The 8,920-nt window shown below is 39.9% G+C and overlaps 1 long non-coding RNA gene across 1 annotated transcript; it reads left to right on the top strand.

Moving 5' to 3' along the window:
• The first annotated feature begins 3,935 nt into the window (after nt 1–3,935).
• LOC117547793 lies at nt 3,936–7,906 on the top strand. The gene is made up of 5 exons (XR_004569240.1): nt 3,936–4,111; nt 5,367–5,451; nt 5,640–5,787; nt 7,120–7,258; nt 7,805–7,906. It is a non-coding gene; the product is annotated as an uncharacterized LOC117547793 (long non-coding RNA).
• Nucleotides 7,907–8,920: the final 1,014 nt, after the last annotated feature.

The following is an 8,920-nucleotide window of genomic DNA, read 5'->3' on the forward strand; positions in this document are numbered from 1 at the left end:
TATAAATACTGGGAGGATTAAGCAGAATGCCGTGAAAGAAGGCAGTTGGCCTTGGGGCATTAAAGAAAATATTAAGGTTGGAATGAATGTGAAGAAAAGAAGGAAAATAAATTATTTCCAAAACCATGTAAACCCCAGACATCTCTGTATCCTTCCATTGCAGGCCTGAATGACCTGTCCTCGACTGGGTATCCTTTCCCTCCCCCGGGGTACAACCCTGGCAATCCGGCTGGCCCACCTCAACCACCTCCACCGCCACTACAAGCCCCAGCCACGCAGTCCGTCAACTCCAAGCTCGCCATCCCCATCAGCCCCAAGTAGATGGGGACAACAGCGGGATAAACAAACCTAAGCCCAAGCAGGTGTTTGGGCAACACACCTCAGTGATGCCTTTCTCAACGGACTCACAGACACAGCGCAAGCTACGCAGAATGCTGGCCGGTCACAATACCGAGGGAGAGGCAGAAGAGGTTTTCCAAGGCAGAAGACGAGAAGCAAGACCTTCATTTGACGAAAGATGTTTCAAGTGTGGCAGTGTTGAACATTGGATTATGGGACTGCACACAGAACACTGGCGAGTGGAGGCAGAGGGGGACAGCAAGGACGGGGCCATTCACAATCAGACTGACCTACACCAGATGGGGAGGAAGGGACCCGATCGAGGGAGACGGAAATTCAGCCAGCAGCATCTAACCAGGGAAGTGACACACACATCATGCTATTGAAAATTGGAAAATGTAGAAGACATGCCTGTGGTTAAAGAGGGTAGGCCTACATATTTGAAATATGACAGTGAAACAGCATTTGAGAAATGTCCCACACTGACTTTGGCTGTCATGGGTGTTGATGTTCCATTTTTTGGTTGATTCTGGGGCTACACATTCTATAGTAAAAAGGGCAGATTTGCCTGATTGCAAATTTAGTGGTAGATTTATGCACTCAATAGGAGCGGCTGGGGTGACTGTAAAGGAGAAGTTTTTGTATCACTTCACAGTAGAGATAACGGTGATGATAGTCAATCCATTTCCCACATCAGTAAAAAAACAGTTTCTTTTATCCTCCGTCTGCCTAATAAATTTACTGGGCAGAGATCTGATTCTCCGGTTCGGCTTAGACCTAATTTTTCAACAAATGAGGGTTTTAAAGTCCGGCAGCCATCTCCTACGATGGTTCAAAAACTGGCATTTGATGATAAAGAACTGTGTGAATGTGTATGAAATGGCTGCTGACATATCCTGATTCTCAGGTGTTGTTGCGGTTTGACTGATCAACGTGTTTTCCACCTGCGGTGTTCATGGAAGCTTCTTTTTGCATTGTAGATAACGTTGTTGATGATCCGTGTAAAATGCTATCATGAGAGTTTTCTGTTAGAATGTGTGAATGAGGAGCTCATGCTTAAAACTATGCTTGAAGTTTGCTGCGCAGCTGGTTCATGTTGCTCACACACCCACACAACACAAACTGTGTCAAATCCCAGGGGCGGTCCACACATTTCACTAGCCAGGGGGCCCACTGATAGATAGAGGGATTTGGATACAATCGTTAAAGATTTGGAGTCAGTCACTGATTGAACACCTACACACACAGAATATGTTATGTACTATATGTCAGGTGACATGTATAAGATGAAAATGTGCACAAACGTAGCCGTTCTGCGCACATTGCTGTTGGTTGAGGATGATGAGGTAATTCTCATATCTCTGAGCTTCCTGCCGCGCTTTCAGATGTGCCATACTCACTCTGGGCAGCTCACAGATATGACGTATGTTTAATGTCCACGTTCCGTTCAAATCAAACCCCGTACCCATTGAAACGTGAAGCTGTTGATGGCATTCGGCCAGTGTTTACCTCTCTGCTTAAACAAGGGGTCATTATTCCGTGTAACGATTCCGGTACGCACTCCAGTGTTTCCTGTCAAAAAGATTAGAGACAAAACCTCCTGACGAGTGGAGATTTGTCCAGGATTTACAGTAAATGCAGCTGTGCATGCCCGCTCGTACTAAATCCTTATCTGATTCTTTCCCAAGTTCCAGCCTCTGCAACATTTTTTACTGTCCTAAGAGCTCTCAAATGCATTTTTCAATGTTCCTGTACACAAAGACAGTCAATTTTGGTTCGCATTTGAATATAATTCACACGTTTGTGTCAAGGCTACTGTATACAACCAGGCATTGGGTACAAGGTTGGCCTCTCTCCAAGTTTCTAAAGGCACCGCTCTCATACAAGGCCAGTTTGATGACCTCATGATTTGCGCACCCACAGCAGAACAGTGTGGAGCTGATACCATTTCCTTGTTAAAATACCTCGCAGCCGAAGGCCAGAACGCTAGTTTGTCTAAACTCCAATATGTACAAAGAACAGTTACATTTTTGGGTCAGGTCATTTCAAGAGAGGGGAAAACGCTTTCAGATATTCTGCTCTGCCAAAACCTGTCACTAAGCGACAGATGATGTCATACTTGCGTATGTGTTCATAACACACGGCTGTTGTTATGCTTGCTGTGATGTTACATTAGTCCGTTCTCTGCTTGTAATTATGCCGTTACAAGTTTAATATTCTGAAAGCCAATACTTTGTTTATTCAAAAACAGATGAAAACAAACTGTCTTTTATACAAAATGGAAGTATTATACAAGTAAAACTACATGTTGCTTTAATCCCATGTAATTGTAGAATGAACACAGTCTTCCTTTGTATAAGTCAGGTGTCTTGAGTAGTCAAAATTACCTACAAATCATTGTACACATTTGTAAATATGATTTTCCACTTGTTACCATTGTGAGGCTATTTGTATGCAGCGCTGCGTGATTTTATAGCTAGAATTCAGACTAATACACTCAGATCTTGTACTTGAGTAAAAGTAGAAGTACTCAGGTCTTGTACTTGAGTAAAAGTAGAAGTACTCAGATCTTGTACTTGAGTAAAAGTAGAAGTACCAGAGTGGTACAGTAAAAGTCCTGCATTCAAAATGTTCCTCAAGTAAAAGTAGAAAAGTATTCTCATCAAAATATAGTTAAAGTACACTCTTAAAAATGCTGGGTTATTTCTATAAACACATTGCTGGGTTGATTTGGCTGGGTCATAATTATGGGTTATTTGGGTACTGTAAACACACTGGTGGGTTGTTCATGCTGGGTCAAAGGGGTTATTAGGGCTTCAATTGCAGTTGAACACCCGCCTGGGTTATTTTTAACCCAGAGGTTGCTTTATTCATTTTCCCACTTCTGAATCATTCTGGAATCATCTTTTTCAAAACACAAGGTATGTAACCTATATTTATATAATTATACAATTCTGTAACCTATATTTTTTTAATGAGTTGTGATAACAGTTCAATAGGGATCTGTAGGCATTTAACAGACTGTGCAAAGTATAACATTAGCAGTTAACGTCGGCTACAAATGTTTTACATTTCTGTCAATGAGTGAAAGAGCATTGAATTTACGTTGTGATGCGATGAATTATTATTTTACAAAGACGTGTGTTCTAGTAGCTATAAATGGGTCTGAACTATAGCTTTGGATTTGTGTGCAAAAGTATTAGATGTACAATAAGGCAGTATAAATCAGATGGCTTTTACGTCACAACTCTCTTTCCCAGCATGCAGCTCGGGCGCGGGCTTTCACACACACTGACAGACAGACGACAAAGAAGCTCATTGATGTAGGTAAGTTTAGGTTAGGCTACTAGAGTTATTTATTAATTACATTAATCATTAAAGTTAGCAACTATTGAAGTTATTTTTAGGAGTGAGTGACCGGAGTCACCGAACCACATAATGTAACATTTTAGTTCCCTGCCATCGACGTGTTACCATAGGTTAGCTTAGCTTAGCATAGCACACCAACCAGCTAGGTCGTGTCAGGGGCAAATAATAATAATAATTCGTGAATGATTAAAATGTCTTCATGGAGAGATTTGGCAGACCCCCTGTAGTAACTGTACATTAGTAGCTTGGTACCTTACAATAAATGTTAAAACATTGCACAGTTTTGTGAAATTCTAATGTACTTAATCTGATTTGATTCTAGCAGAGGGTTTCACCATGGACACGTTTGTCACAGAGACGTTGACTGCATGGCAGCTTGAGAACTTGATTGACACATTTAAAGGTAAGTTAATTTTTATTGAGACAATGTTGAGATGTTACTATTAAATATTTTGTTTTATATTAAAAAGAGCAAGGTAGGGCTGCAACAAACAACTAATTTGATAATCGATTAATCTATTGATTAATGAAACGATTAATCGACTATTCGGACTATTACTGTATGCCTTGCACAATTTCTCAAACGCTCTTGTTTAGCCATCAACTTTTAGATTTAGCTTGAGGTTGTTTTAGGCATGTGGAAACTAACAATGAAGACAATAAAGATGAATACTTGATTCAAAAATACATATATTATTAAATTAACTAAACACATTTTGAACAAAATTAACATTGCTTTTAATTTAAATTAAATAAATAATATTTCACATCAAAAGAAACAACAGTGTTTTAACAAATGGTATTAAATAATGTGATGACAGAACTGTAAACAGAATAGGTGAAACTTTAACAAACTAAATAACTCAGTTTCCTCTAATAAATAAAATAGCTTTTGAAAATATGTGCATCTTAAAGTGCTTAATTTTAGATAAATAAAGTGTAGCAGCAGCTTGAGTTTCTCTTTTTCTTTGTTAACCGTTTCACATCATGACTTAACAGTTTCAGCCGATTATAGAACAGATCAGTCTTTACATCATAACAATTGAACAGTTTTAAAGTTTCTTTTTCTTTCCCTCTTATATTGTAGTCCCTCACTCACTTTTTTAAAATTCAGTGCGAGAACTGAGCTGGAGCTTGTCCTGCCAGGAGTTTGTAAATCTGGGCTGAAATGGAGTCAGGGCCATTCTCATACGTAGGTGCTCATTGGTTTCAGTGATGCAAACACAGGTATGGTGAAAAAAGAGAGAACTATTCGAAGCAGAAAAAAAACAGCGTAATATACCATCTGACAAAGGCCTGTGCTATAATGCTTCAATTAACTGCTATTCTTTATAATATACTCAGATCAATAGGAGACAGAAATGTTAAGTCATAAATGAGTGAGCCGCATATGAATTATTCTGTGAACATACACTTTCAAACAGATGAGATAAGAAATGTCAGTAAAGTAAATGTACGATGTTGCTGTCCAACACTGGCTATCACACACCTTCAACAACAACCAAGGAGTGCATGCGGTGAACAGCAGAACTCAAATGCACTTTAAAAGCGCATCACAATTCAGTGTTTAATTCATGGATTTGAATCGTCATATATTTGTAACAATGATTACTGTCTCATCTCATCATTCTTTGACAAACTTCTGTCTATTTTAACAGGCCATCCACAGACACAAAGAAAGCCCTTGCCGTGGCATTGGTGTATGAATTCCCTTGCCTTTTGGATGGTACAGGCAGTGGCTATGTAAGTTAATCAATCAACACATAAAGGAGAACACTCCATACACACACACCTAAAAGAAATGTGCTCAAACGTTTTTCCTAGTGCACAGTCACACGCACATTTTTGGATTGCTCCTTAAAATCCCATGTAACCATCTTCATGGTTTACGCCAGGCCAATTTAATCTGAATCTAATTTTCTCTTTTACAGGGAGCTTGGTACACACCTGGCCGAAATCACAAACCTGCTACAGGTTTCCTGGAGGAGCGCTTGAGGAACGTCAGGAAGCGCATGAGAATGCTGAAACGACCACGCCACCAAGAACAACAGAAGAAACAGACCGTCCCTAGTACACCAGGTAATACTAATAACCAATATTAATTATCCCCGCCAGGCTAGAATAGACAAATGCAAGGGATTATATTTTAGGTCCCATGACTCTTCTGTCCATCCATCTTTTAAAAGCTAGTCTCAGGCACCGCTGGACCGATTGGCGACTTTTCACACACTCTCCAAGTAGGCCAGAACCCCAAATGTTTGAAATCAGCTATAATGAATCTGAGGACCTCTGTACTTATCATTCAACAGAATATGATGTGCCTGCTGAAAAACTTCTAGAAATGGTTGAATGGATGAAGGTCAATAGGTATCCGGTGTCCCAAGTTGAGGACTACATGAATCAAACAGCTCTACATAGAGGCAAGTGGATTCGCAGCAATGGATCTAAAAGCCTCCCGGAAATCTTGACTGAGTTCCCTAGGCTTTTAGACAATCCTGGCATGGTAAGAAATTATTTTGCTATTGCGCTTTTGTCTATTTGAATGATACTCTATTTGTGTTAGGATTTGAGGTAAGGCAGCACCCAAATGCAGATTGAGGAAAAGCGGGTTTCAAAGTGTAACAAAAGGCGAGCTTTAATTACAAAAAGTTGTTGACAATGAAAAAACAAAACAAAACCATGAATCCATAAACAGGTAGCACAAGGTAGCATCCAGCCAAAAACGACAGTGACAAACATGGAGGGTGACAGGAAAGACAATGAACCGACAAGGAACACAGGGGAAGACAAGACTAAATTGTATTGTCAAACTGATATTTTGTACAAACTGTGAAGTCCACTGAGACAAATGTAACCTTTGTGATATTGGGCTATATAAATAAACATTCATTGATTGATTGACTAAATACAAAGAGGGGTAATCACAGGGCAAGACACAGGGAGGGAATGCAGAAACACAAAGGCAATAGGTGAACACAATCAGACACAGGAGGGAAAACACAGGAAGGAAGAAAAGACACAGGTGAGGAGGGAGGAGAAAACACAGAGGCACAAGGTGAACACAATTGGGTTATCAGGCAGGAGGGAACACAGAGACAGGAAGCAACAGACAAGACGGGGGGGGGTGAACACTTTTCAAAATAAAACAGGAAACCAAAAACAGATCTAGACAAGACAAAACACAACACAGACAGATCTTGACAATTTGACTGATACTCTGCAATGCACTACAAGTTTATGTTTAACCACTTAGACCCTACAATATACTTTGTAATCATTTAATAATTTACCTGTTGAAGTGACACTGGCTGTCAAATTGTCCCCTAACCCTTTTCCTAACAGGTACTACAAGCCCATATCATTTCTTTAAACACTGTTCTATTGTTTTTCATGTTTTTCAAAATGTATCAGATATCACAAGACTTCCAGCAGCTTCATCCAGAGGCAGTGGGAAAACTGTTTCAGAACTGGGCTACTATGAGTGACCAAATCCTTACATATGCCCAGCGAGAGGGAAAACTGCCCTTGGTGTTTGATGACATGACACCAGGTAAGCTATTTCTTACTATGTAACACACACACACCGGTTCTTTGAAAATATCAGATCTACATGCTTGCATTGCGTCCCAATGAGACTCGTTGTGAGCTTGTGGATCTGCAATTTTTTAAATATTTTAACAATCATCTGTATGGGGTCCCTTGCACAACATGTTTTCGGATGGGAGTCTGTTGACAAATACATAAATACATGAACAAGTTTGTGAACCACTTCATTAGATACCTTTTGTCTTTCTTTGATTCCTGCTCCCCCCCCTTCCTTTTCTTTCTCTTTCTGGAAACAATCAAAACGATGGAGCTTGCACAAAAACAAATTTCACCCACTGTTTTACACCTGTGAACCTGTGATGTGACAATAACGATTCAGATTCTGATAAGATGTCACAACACTTCCTGTGATTATAATAGGCTATACAATTCACGCCTTGTTTTTACCATTCAACACCAGGGCAGAAAAGTCAATATTGGTTCAGAAATATCAATCTTTATATACTATTTAAATGTTGATGTTAATATGTATTTTTCTTATATTGCGTAGACCGAGCATTGAAAGTCCTGCCGATTCTGCTTCCTCCATCGGTCTACAGGATTGGAGGAAAAGTCCACAGACCCACCATAGAGGAGTCCCGCAAGTTCTTCATTAATATTACATTACATTACATTGCATTTAGCTGACGCTTTTATCCAAAGCGACTTACAATAAGTACATTCGACCAGGAAGACACAACCTTGAAGAAAACAGAATCATATAAGTATATCAGGTTTCATAGAGCCAAACATTTCAAATGCTACTCAACTGGCTTTAGATAAGCCAGTCCTTTATTAGTATAAAAGTGCTTCGTTAATAGTTCTAACGCTCGAAGTGGAGTCGAAAGAGATGAGTTTTCAGTTTGCGCCGGAAGATGTGCAAGCTATCTGCCGTCCTGATGTCAATGGGGAGCTCATTCCACCATCTTGGAGCCAGGACAGCAAACCCACGTGTTTTCGCCGATGGGAACTTGGGTCCCCCTCGCAGCGAGGGCGCAACGAGTCGTTTAGCTGATGCTGTGTTTTGTGTAGACTCCCTTTGTTAGTTGTACCACTCTTGAAGTGAGGTTTTGTTTCGTTCTTTAGTTAGTGTTCAAGTATTTATTTTCCCCACATATAACTAGACTCCTGTGTTAGAGTCTTTCCTTTGTTTGTTTCAGAATGCCTGCCTGCCTTTTGTTTACATTGCTGTCTAAAATAAACCCCTTATAATAATTACCAATACGGTTGTGTTGCTTCCCTTTGATTCCCCTAGTTCAGAAGGGAACGTAATATACATACATACATACATATATACACATATATACAAACATATACATGCTTATACATATATATATATTTACTTTGATTAATTCACAGTGCGGTATAATGAGACAACAGGCTACAGATGCGGACACACACACATACAGTACGTCCCTGTACCGTTCGGTTCACGTGTGTACCGAACGAATATAACGTTAAACGTAAAAGAATTGAGAACGTGAACAACTTCTTGGAAGCAATCTCAGGTGCTGCGTCGCAGCATTCAGAGTAATTTTCTCACATTGGGTTCAACGCCTTATAGAGCGAGCAAGTCATTTCATTGGACGATAGATATACTATGAGAGCTGGTCAGAGGGATGCGTTC

This window comes from Gymnodraco acuticeps, unplaced genomic scaffold, assembly GCF_902827175.1.
Source record: "Gymnodraco acuticeps unplaced genomic scaffold, fGymAcu1.1, whole genome shotgun sequence".
NCBI classification, from domain to species: Eukaryota; Metazoa; Chordata; class Actinopteri; order Perciformes; family Bathydraconidae; genus Gymnodraco; species Gymnodraco acuticeps.